General features: G+C 41.8%; 1 protein-coding gene across 14 annotated transcripts in view; it reads left to right on the forward strand.

Annotated features, from left to right (window-relative positions):
* LOC124870306 (protein-serine O-palmitoleoyltransferase porcupine-like) overlaps positions 1-12,674 on the forward strand; it is a 65,402-nt gene that overhangs the window by 16,612 nt on the left and 36,116 nt on the right. The gene's annotated exons all lie outside the window — the stretch shown is intronic.

Here is a 12,674-nt window from a genome sequence, read left to right on the forward strand (position 1 = left end):
ATAATTGTTTGGGCAACTTGGGAACATTCAGGGGCTAAGGGTCTTGCTCAGGGACCCAGGGTACTTGTGGCCTCTCCGCGACGTAAATACCCTGCTCCTAACCACTAGGCCACTACTCCCATGTAATGTAATAACATAATAATAATATTAATATAAATTATTATTTGCCTAAAACACAACTGCACTTTAAAACACAACTCAGAACAAATTAACAGAGCATTCGCTTAGTAGGTAACTTTCTAGCACTCAGATGGTTTAGTTTTTAGCAACACAAACAAAGCAAAACACCATGAAATAAACAATATTTAGATTATTTCATCCTAAAGTAATTTTCTCTGCCCCGACACAACCTCTTACATTAACTGTTCTTCTGAACAGGCGTTAAGAAGGTTTGAAGGGCGTTGAGTTTTGTGGCAAAAGCAAACAAAATAGACTGCTCTCGATAGCAGCTTGGGGTAGTTCTGCATGCAGGCTGGTGTGCGATGCTGTGGTTGCAATTACTACTTCTTCAGGCCAAGGCCAAGGGAAAACTGCTTTAATTAGAGACACCATCTCTTCTGGGGAGAACCTCATGCTCAGAATTCTTTTCTGCACAAGCTTATAGAAATGTTTAAGTCACCTTGTCCTAATTACTCCCATTATATGCTGGATGCACATACAGCAGATCATAACTTTGTAACTAAAGACAAGGTTGCACAACTCAAACTGTTTTAAAGAATCTGTAATCAATCTAGAAAAGTCAACTCCAGGTCTTTTTATCAGTGGTAAAAAGACCATTTAAAATTCAAGAGTTCATAAAAAAGGGCTTGCAAAGGTACAGCTCACATAACTAGAAAATCATCAAAGTTCGGTTATTTCACTGAAGTTAAACAAAAAAAAATTTCACTATTAAACTTGTAAGGTGAGAGTATTCAAGCATATTACTGGAAAGTCGGGTAGAAGGAAGTGTTGTAGAAAAAGGTGCACAAGAACCAGGAACAACAGCAGACTTGAGAGGATGGTGTTGCAAAACACATTCAAGATTTTGTGGGAAATTCACAGGGTGTGGACTGGAGCTGAAGTCAGAGCTTCAAGGTTCACCACATAAAGATTTATTTAGGAACTTTCATATTCCCCATAGTAAACCACTCCTCAAACAGATGTCAGGAGCATCTTTCTTCGGCTCAGGAGAAAAACAAGCAAACTGTTGCTTATGTCCAATCTTTATTTTGTGAAAGTAATGCCCCTTTTCCACTGGCACCATTTGGCCCTACTCGTCTCCATTCGGCTTGCTTTGCGAGTGTTTCCTGTTTTTTACAGTATCAGTATCAAGGTTTTTGATTTCTGCTCCTGAAGAGTTCCACCGGGACTGAGTTGGGACTACATGTGACGTGAACAGACTGCTGTTCACTGATTGGCTATGGGACCAGGAGAAATGAAAAGGTTTTTGCTGAGATAGTGCAGGGAAAGGTAATTAAACGCAAGAGCGACTTCAATAATATTAAGGACCACGATGGCCGCAGCGGGTCAAATCGAAATAAAAGTTTACAAATCATAAACTATGGAGCCCGCGAAGGGACATAGGGGGATTTTTTATTCTTTTGCGTTCCCACGCAATACTTTTGCATTCCCACGCAATACTTTGTGGGATAGTTTCCAAACCAGAGAACTGCAAAAATAGAACAAACACTACACCTGTTTTTGAGATTTACAGAGTTTTATTTTTAAATCAACCTTAAATGAAAGGATATTCGATCAGACTTAAAGACCGTTATTACGGGCTCCATAATAAACCATGCCTGAAAGGCTGAAAGAAAAGAAAAAGGACGCATCAGCTTTCTGTATTACACTGTATAATAGCATCCTAAATCAGCTGATTACACATAAAATCAGCTGTTCAGATGCACAAACATTTCCCCCAAAACACATAAAACAAAACAACCACCATGAAACAGCGTGTTTGGTTCAGAAATGTATTGACGTTCCTTAAGCGAACCACCGTCTGCAGAAGGAGGGAGCACGCAGAGAGCAGCTGCCCATAATCTGCATCCAACGGGTCCGTACTTTCCTAAACCTCGAAGGTCTTACTAAGCAGGTTTACTGGAAAATCTGTTTAAGCTGGTGTCGAGAAATGACACGCCTAACCTCTGACAGCCTGCATCCAAAAGTCTTGCCCTTCAACTGGTGGTCTGGACGATCGAGTAGCCCACAGCTGTCATCCACTCTTTGACAGTCACCTGTTCTTATTTAATTCCTATTTAATTTCCCTTTGGGATTAATAAAGTATTTTAGTATTTTTGAATTGAATTAACGGCTGCTCATTCCCTATTTTACAACTTGCAATTGGTATACGGGTTAGGGTGAGTTTAGTGGCTCGGCATGAGCCCCAAGGGCATTGTTTTAACAAGTTTTGCTTTTTACCACCAACGAAAAACCCAAAAATAAGGTGACTCAAATAATTGACTGTCCACAATAAATCTAGAATTTTATATGCTTTCTTTAATTAGGTTAGGTTGATTGATTTACTATCTTTCCCTAATGCTGAAATTGGGAAGGGTGAAGAAGCTTTGGAGACGGAGGCTCACCATGGATCCGAATGGAATGATTTCTTCAATAGGCAACTAGTGATTTTCTTCTTGGGTGAAAGGCAAATCTTCAGTTTTCTTCCTCTAAGTGGACAGGTGCTGATGCTCGCGGTTTCGATGGTCAAGTTGGAAAAAAAATATATATATTTAAACAAAAAAATTTAAATAACAGAAACTTTGTTGGCATATGTTTCAAAAGTCGGTAGTTTCCAGAAGCTGAATAGTTGAAGGAAACCTTTGAGGTATAATTGATGTTGGTTCAGGACTTCCAATAGCCTGAAACCTAGAGCAATCAGTCGTTCACTGACCAAGTTCACTTCAGATGTCGTGGTAAAAATAGATGAAATTCAGATTCTCAATTTTGAGTTGCAGCTCTTCTCGGGGCACTCGGGTTGATCCTCTTTATAATGCAGAATTTGTCAGTGGGGCTGCGTCTGTTTTTTTTATTTATTTATATAGTGCCAATTCACCACACATGTCGTCTCAAGGGACTTCAAGGCAAGCTTTCCCATCGAGTTACGTGGTCACCGTGACTTTTCGGTGTTGGCTCCCTGCGTTATGACTTTTGCCTGTTTTTCGAACTTGAGATTGATGAAAAACAGCGTGCACCTAGCTTCTCGTTTCTCGCTCCCATGGTTGTTATGACTTGAGCTTGCTCGTTGACCTTCCATCCATGCCCAGTTCCCGTGAAGCTGGCTCTCCTCTGCTCAGCCTCAAGCTTTCTAACAGTATTTCTCTGCTTTTTGCTCTCAAACCAGTTACAGCTAAAAAAAACCATCACTTCATTTTCACAATTGATTAACATTACCCCTTTTCATTACATGTAATAATTGCAGAAAAACAGAAAATCATCTTACATTTTTCTTTGATTATACTTGTAGTTTTCTGAAAAAGATAAGACAGTTAAGACTTCTGAAAAAGAGAAGACAGTCACAGTTAATGTGTGACTCCATACAGGCCTCTTCAGTCCTGTTCCAGTGTGAAGATATATTTATTTTACTGTTTCATGATGTCTTATCCATGTAATATGATCATTATTTATTTGATACTCTAAAGATCAGGCTCTCATTTCATCATATGTGATTGTTGTTAAACTCAATCATAGTGATACTATGAGAAAAGAGAAAGAAGAATTAAAACATACACCAAATGGGCCCACGGCAGCGGACCTTCAGCTGCCAAAACTCCAGCTGTCAGTGGGTCAATGGAAACACAACTGGTACCATACCAAGTAGAGCGAAATGGAGCGGACCGTATCGCCTAAAAACCATGAAACAGCGTGTTTGGTTCGGAAATTTATTGACGGTCCTTAAACAAACCACCTTAAGCAAGCCAGCTTTAGTGAATTGAACCACACAGACAACCACAGTAGTGTGTGTGTGTATATACACTGCTCAAAAAAATAAAGGGAACACTCAAATAACGCATCCTAGACCTGAATGAATTAAATATTCTCATTGAATACTTTGTTCTTTACAAAGTTGAATGTGCTGACAACAAAATCACACAAAAATCATCAATGGAAATCAAATTTATTAACCAATGGAGGCCTGGATTTGGAGTCACAGACAAAATTAAAGTGGAAAAACACACTACAGGCTGATCCAACTTTGATGTAATGTCCTTAAAACAAGACAAAATGAGGCCCAGTATTGTGTTGTGATTATTAATCCTTTTCCTGCTCTGTCTGAACGAACACGTGTTTCCCACACAAGCTGAGCATATCTATGAGTTTCCTGCATGGAGAGATTCTCTGTTATGCAGTGCATGTTCACTTCATACTGCACGCTAACGTGGAGGTTGTGAAGAAACAGACTTAAAAGTGTGGTCTTCTTCAAGACCTGGGGCATAACATCCCTGAAAATAAGCTGTCTTTAAACAGTGGAAATATTCTCTGGGAGGTTCATCTTGTTTTTGCAAAACTGCCAAAGCATCAATAGTGGCAGCGGCTTCATCTCTGTAAACATAGTACTCTTCTCTAAGAGCCTAGCAGAGAGCTGGATAACTGTCACTAATTTCTGGAGGAAGAGTTTTTATGAACACATGAACACTCTTAGCTGTTGTTTTCCTAATAAGCCTCAGCTTCTCACGCTCAGAAGAAAAACGCAAGTCAAGAAGACAATGTTCAACCTCAAGCAGGTAAGCATCAATATTTGACTCCTGGCTACCTGGATCAAAAACTTCTATGTCTTTAGAGAGGAATTCAAGCTGTTTGAAACGGACACCATGCTCCCAGGGTGGACCACGTCCATCTGAGAACTCACGTTGGTTAGGTTCATGAAATGGTGGAAGATCCTGACCTAACCTCTGGGGAAGGAGACAAGTCTTATCATGCTTTAAACCAGAGCTTTCCAATGAATGGACCCGTGCAAGTGGTGGTCGGTCAGGTTGGATTGAGTCACCTGAAAACCATGAGCAAATCTCCTGGTCCCTAGGGGTCGACACAGAGTCAGAAGGGAGAGGGGTGCCGTTCAGGCCGGAACGGTGCTCCTCCCACCGTATTGGACCACTTGTGCACACTGAGTACAGCCCTTGGTCATCTTGGTGGTTGTTCACTGCAATGGGATTTGGCAGGACACTACTGGAGACCATCTGACTTCCAACATTTCTGTTAAGGTCTGTGGCTAGATTTAGGAAGGGGAGACTCTGACCTAGGTGCTGAATGCCTGCTGTCTGAGTCTGCCCCCTGCTGTGGCTGCTGTGAGTGAAAATGCAAATTGGGTACCTGAGAGGTGGCGAACTGTTCCTGCTTTTGGGATGAAGCTTTCTTGAGCTCATTTGCCTTCAGGTCCACTAACTTTGCTTCAGCTTTCTTGGTCCTCTCCTCAGCTTTTGAGAGCTCAAGCTTTGCAGCATTCTCCCTTTGAAGAGTCATCTGATGGTCAGTCTGTAGCTGAAGATATCTTTTAGCTTCCAGTTGTGATTTCTGCTGATACAACAAGGTAAGCCTACCAACAACATCTGAAATCAGAATCTCTCTAGTTGGGTCAAGTAATTCTTGAATCTGTTTATCACAAGCAGCAAGGTCAAACTGATTTAAAGCATCCCGCTCATCTGGAGACAAACGGATGAGATCAGCAACCACCACTTTCTGCATCTCCACGTCTGCTGAATTCATAATGGAGTTTAATTCCATTATTCTGGCAGACACTACAAAACAACAACAAAGTTATGAGAATATTGCTAAAAGCAACAACATCTAACGAATGTATGTCCAGCTATATATGTATATCTGACTATACATATATTGGAAACATTTGATTGTAAAATGGGTGCACCAGTTGATCATTCAACCTGTGACTTATGACAACACTATGCTCTTGGTGTTACAATGCTACTCCTTTCTCTAAGGATATTTGTGATTTTAGAGTTACATTTTCACCATTCTTTGGGAGAACTAGTGATTTGACACTACTGTTGGGGGTTATGATTTTTGATTGATTAATCTTGATTGATAATTATAATTAAAAATCATAAATTGACAAAATCAATTTCTTAACCAAAATCCTCATTTATGAATCGAGACCAGAGATGTTTCTGGTGTTGTAATTGTGGCTCAACGCCTTTGACAATTACAACCGTTAAATACTCCGTAATAATTAATAACTATTGCCGGAGATGTCACTGTTTAATCGACCGTTTCGGCCGAAACGTGTGGAACTTTAACCTTATCTTGACTGACAAATCACTTTCGCACACAATGAACACAAAACGCTCTCTCTTTATCTATGTGGATATTTATTAATCTTCACCTACTCAACATGCAAAATTCTACATAACAAGGGTAACACATCTAACTAAGCAAAAATAAAGAAAACAGCAGTGGGTGTGTATTGAATCAACCAGCGGTTATGGCAAAATTGAGAATATGACAAAGAGGTGTGGTGGTGAGTGGAGAGTGGGGGGGCGCAACTCCAACTGTAACTCAGTTATTCTGAGTCATAAAACGTCCCCCAACTCCTGAGCAGACAAAGGGTTATAAAGCTTTGGCGGCAAGCTAGCAAGCAGTGATATTGGAGACAAAGGAAAATGGAGAATTTTACCATGAGGTTATTTTAACAGTCCAGTCTTACAACACACCTGCGTTGACTCTTATGTGGTAAAACACGCACAGAGCTAGCACAGCGGCTTCAGACATCAACACAACACATCAAAGTTCCAATAAGCAAGGTTACATGCACATATCATTCAGAACACATGAGATCCTAACTAGCGATTCTGATCGCTCTACAACCTCTGACCCTGCCCAGGCCTTCTAATAAAGAAATAAAAGATTAAAATAAAAGATGGGTTTTACTTGGTGAAGCTCCTTCTGGGGCAGCGAGTGAGAGGGAAAGAGGGGGGGTTTTGAAGCGTGGCTACACGTCCGCAGTTAGACTCCAAGAAAGCGGTCAGTCCCCGTCCTTTGGCCTTCTTGACGAAAAGGAAAAATATGATCTGACCATCAAAGTCGACTTGGGATGAAAACACGGTGGCGGTTCGTTTCCTCGAACTCCGTGTTTTTAGTTACGTGTTAAACTCACGTCTTCGATCGGCAAAGGGAAATTTCTGGCCTTCCTAGTCCAGAAACCTCAGTTATGAATTGTTCGTTTGCCAACGAGAGAGAATAAATGAAATCCACTCAGGACTCTTCTTCTCCAGGTGATGCTTCAAATGTTGGTGACCGTGTCAAGGTTTCCAGCTGAAGGCGGGGTTTTCAAAACGGAGCCCTTCCTATATAGGAAATATAGCGTCTTGTGACGTCAGGCTTGGGACGCTCGTCATATCAGTCGCAGTGCTCGACGGGATATGTAGTAGCGGGCTGTCCTGGATACAAAATGGCCGATGCCATTGGAGAAGCACAGTGACCTCCAACAACGTGCAGATAGTCCAATACTCAGCAAACAAGTGGTCCAACACTACTCTTAACCTTTAAGGGAATTTTGTTTAAAATGCAAAGGAAAAACAAAATTGCTACACCTCCTAAGTGTAATAATTGCAATTTGACTTTTGATTATCCCCCCTTTATGGCAGGCAGGGTGATTAGATTAAATTTGGGATTTAATCAGGCAAAAATCCTGTTCTTTCAAACCATAAAACAAACTATAAAGTTCCTGAATGGATACATGCATCAAAATTAGGTCAGATACTAAAATTAACTGCAAAGTTAATTCGGTTTCAGATTGTGGTCTTACACAAAACCTCTGGATACAGATGTGCAGCAACTGTCTGGAGAGTGAGGTTAACTGAAGTTAAACCAAGTCTCAAGTTATTGCTTACACAGAAGAAACCAGACCACAGTCAGAACATCTAAAATTTTGCCTATGTAGCAGAGTTGATTGTTACTAGCACGGAGATATTGGAGTTATTAATTTTGACAAAAGTCTAAATTTGTGAACTCCTGGAGTGTCACGAGTTATAATGTTCTCCTAAATATAATCAGTGACATCTGATGTTAGAACTCTGATGTTTTGAGTCCTATTGTGACCAGTGACCAGCCGGTTTTAAGCTAATCACTTGGTACATCAATAATGTGCAGTTGTGGTTTATTCATTCACATTTATGTACAGTGTAAGCTGTTCATGATAATGTCCACCCAGCGGGACGCCAATGTTGTGATTATTAATCTGAGAATATTGTTTAATATTTAATATTCATATTTTATCAAATAATATTTTGGTCTGTTAAGGGTTGTTCTGTGAATACCAGCCCAGTAAGGCTATGGTATTAGGACAAAATGGAAAGGTGTGACACGAGCTCTGACATTATTGAACAGCAAAAACTCTGCACATATATGGAATTAATTCACACAATTTTGTAAAATACAAGAATTTATTAACAAAAATAAGTCAACTCAAAGTCAAACATATTTCAATCAACAAACTCTTTACTATTCTAAAACAATCCAACTAAACCACAAAGCAGAATTAAAGAATAGGGAAGACTAATGGGCTATGTACAATATAAACAAGTTGATTAAAGATGATTGGAAATTATGACCAAAAGAGTGATGCAACAATTTACCGGTCGGTTTACGTTCCTACCCTCACCTATGGCCATGAACTTTGGGTCATGACCGAAAGAACAAAATCCCGGATACAAGCGACTGAAATGAGCTTCCTCCGTAGGGTGGCCGGGCACTCCCTTAGAGATAGGGTGAGGAGCTCGGCCATCCGGGAGGGGCTCGGAGTAGAGCCGCTGCTCCTCCACATCGAGAGGAGCCAGGTGAGGTGGCTCGGGCATCTACACCGGATGCCTCCTGGACGCCTTCCTCAATTCAATTCAAAGATACTTTATTGATCCCCGAGGGGAAATTAGAATTCCAGTACAACCCATCCAAACATACATCATGGGAGGTGTTCCAGGCACGTCCCACCGGGAGGAGGCCCAGGGGATGGCCCAGGACACGCTGGAGGGACTATGTCTCTCGGCTGGCCTGGGAACGCCTTGGGCTCCACCCGGAGGAGCTGGAGGAGGTGTCTGGGGAGAGGGACGTCTGGGCATCTCTGCTGAGTCTGCTGCCCCTGCGACCTGGTCCCGGATAAGCGGAAGACGACGAGTACTAGTACAAGAGTGATGCAACATTACCATGCAATGTTTATGTTTGAGAACAAAGGATTATCTTGAACAATCTGGAAAAGAAGTTAAGTTAGTCTTGGAACCAACTTGGGAAATAATCAGCAACATTTAGACAACCCTTCACAACCCATCATTATTTAATGAAATAATATTTTAAAGAATGATCTGCTGAATAAAACCAACCTACTGTTTCTCAACAGTGTCTAATTAGCTGCCTTCATTTATTCAAATAATATTTTAAGAAATATTATTAAGGGAATATTTTGGAAACAAGCCAAATCTTTCTGGAGAAATGAGCTTAATGGTTAAGCTAGTTATCAAATCTAGTAAATGATATTCAGGGACTATTATTCACTAGCTTGAAAACTAACAATCTTTCTGTTCAATACTCTTTAGTAGCAAGCACGTGTTCTTACCGGTTAGCAGGTGAGCTAACAAAGAAGCGGATAGCTTAGCACCAGAAACAAACACATACCTTTAAAATACCTGGGTTAATATAAGGGTTAAAATGCATAAGCACGGATGGCGCGTTATGATCAATGTTCTGTTTAAAAACCACCCTTTAAATAAAGTTTGTCTTAACTTTAAAAACATACAAAGAACACAAACCGGCACGTGTGCTGCAGATAGCCGGCTACCACTAAGATAGCCGAGTTTCACAAAACCAAACTTAATAAATTAAAATGTTCAGATTATTTCATCATAACTGTTAATCTGCCCAAACCTAACCCGTGACCATGGTGAGGAAATGTTGTCCAAGGGGCGATGAAATTTGAAGAAGGTATCCACAGTGAACAAAGGGTTAGCTTCTCGCTAACCTCCTCAGCTTCTCACAATCAGAAGGTGCGTTCGTTCTGTGAACAAAAAGGTTAGCTCCGGAGAGACCGCAGCGGATAGGACGGGCCGCCCAGCTCTGTAGCTGGGCGGCCCGTCCTATCCGCTGCGGTCTCTGCTGTCTTCCTTCCAGATTGGGAGACCGCGTCTTTGCAGGGGCTTCTTTCGAACACCGTTTGCATCTGCGGGGGCATGGAGAGGCAGTCAGGCAATGCTTGTACCTTAATTACCCCCGTTGATGAATGAAAATACTGGATACACAGACAGTATTTAATTCGTATTTATCTTTGCATATGATCGATGATCGTATGACACTCTTGGATCCAGTTTGAAGAGATTTTGTCTGTTTGCCAGCAAAGAGACATTAGCGCTCTCCTCCCCTATCCGGTCCCTCTGGAAGGCCGTGTCAAAGAGGGCAGATGTAGCAACAGCGGTGCTTTTATTTGGGTAGTGGCGTCACAGAAAGTCCGCAGTTATCCCGTTTCCTGGCTGTGCCGGAAGAAGGTTTATGCATTTTATTTTGAAAGTTCCAGAAAGGTCCATACCGGAGTTTAATGTTGAAATCTATGGCAGTGGGTCCCAACAGTGTGTGGCCTCCACGTGCCTGTATGACCTCCCTACAACGCCTGGGCATGCTCCTTATGAGACGGCGCATGGTCTGCTGAGGGATCTCCACCCAGACCTGGGCTAAAGCATCTGCCAACTCCTGAACAGTCTGTGGTGCAATGTGCCGTTGGTGGATGGAGCGAGACATGATGTCCCAGATGTGCTCAAGCGGATTCAGGTCTGGGGAACGAGCGGGCCAGTCCATAGCTTCAATGTCTTCATCTTGTAGGAATTGCTGACACACTCCAGCCACATGAGGTCTAGCATTGCCCTGCATTAAGAGGAACCCTGGGCCAACCGCACCAGCATATGGTCTCACAAGGGGTCTGAGGATCTCATTGGCAGGCTACCTCTGGCGAGCACGGCCCTCCAAAGAAATGCCAAACCGGTCATGCCGATGGATGTTGCAGGCAGCAGATCGCTCTCCACGGTGTCTCCATACTCTGTCACGTCTGTCACATGTGCTCAGTGTGAACCTGCTTTCATCTGTGAAGAGCACAGGGCCTATCCCGGTGTTCTCTGGCAAATGCCAAGCGTCCTGCACGATTTTGAGCTGTGAGCACAACCCCCATTTGTGGACGTCGGACCCTCATACCATCCTCATGGATTCGGTTTCTAACCGTTTGTGCAGACATATGCACATTTGGGGCCTGCCGGAGGTCATTTTGCAGGGCTCTGGCAGTGCTCCTCCCGTTCCTCCTTGCACACAGGCACAGGTAGCGGTTCTGCTGCTGGGTTGTTGCCCTCCTATGGCCTCCTCCATGTCTCCTGGTGTACTGCCCTGTCTCCTGGTAGCGCCTCCAGGCTCTGGACAATATGCTGACAGACACAGCAAACCTTCTTGCCACAGCTGGCATTGATGTGCCATCCTGGATGAGCTGCACTACTTGAGCCACTTGTGTGGGTTGTAGAGTCCTTCTCATGCTACCACGAGTGTGAAAGCACTACCAACATTCAAAAGTGACCAAAACATCAGCCAGAAAGCACAGGTACTGAGAATGGTCTGTGGTCCCCACCTGCAGAACCACTCCTTTATTGAGTGTGTCTTGCTAATTGCCAAAGATTACCCCCTGTTGTCTATTCCATTTGCACAACAGCATGTGAAATTGATTGTCAATCAGTGTTGCTTCCTAAGTGGACAGTTTGATTTCACAGACGTTTGATTTACTTGGAGTTATATTGTGTTGTTTAAGTGTTCCCTTTATTTTTTTGAGCAGTGTGTATATATATATATACTACACACAATTATGGAAAAGACAAATACAAAAATTGTAAATAACTACATCTATCTTGAAAAATTGCACATTGGGTGCACCCGGGTAAACTGAATTCAAAAACCCTTTTTAACAAAAGATCTGATTACTTCAGTTCAGGTTCTATCCAAATCAAAACCTCAAATCACCCTTCACATAAGCAGAATTACCTGCGTAGCAGCTTATTATACACAGTCCCGAATAAAAACTTGTCTGAAGAATACTGTCCAAAAGTTCCCGGGGGGAAATAATAATTAATAACAATAAAAAAACAAAATGGAGTCACAAAATGTCAGTCAGTGGTTAAATATAACCAGCTTTGTGTGAAGATGAAGGTGATACAGGCCTACCACAACGCAGGGTGTAGCAGGATTCATTGACTGGGAAAGAAGGAATTCTCTGTTTCTCTCATTCTAAACAGCGTGAAAAATTAACTGAAAAGTACAGTATATGCTCACCGATTTCAATGTAATACGCTTGACAACTACAGTATGGCTTTCAGTCAGAACATGTGGAATTCTAAATAATGTAACGGAGCATGTTTTTACTTTTCACAAAATGAAATTTCACCATAAATAAAATAAATATTGTATTTTAAGTGTTACCTTACTGTTAGAGGCAGAAAGAGATTAACATCCCAGAAATTTAAACTGAATAAGAGCAAGCAAAGGCTTGTGATTTAACTCTGTGCGGTGCTCTTTAATGTTGACAAAAAACAGCAACAGCTATCCGTTTACTCACTATAATTATTCTTTAACTCAAAAGCGGTTTATAAACGATAAAACTATCTGAAAGAGGGTTTGTTGCAAGCATATATCCAGCTACTTTACCAAAATTGTAACTTCATGCAAACTCTGGA

The sequence above is a fragment of the Girardinichthys multiradiatus genome, chromosome 1 (assembly GCF_021462225.1).
Source record: "Girardinichthys multiradiatus isolate DD_20200921_A chromosome 1, DD_fGirMul_XY1, whole genome shotgun sequence".
NCBI lineage: Eukaryota > Metazoa > Chordata > Actinopteri > Cyprinodontiformes > Goodeidae > Girardinichthys > Girardinichthys multiradiatus.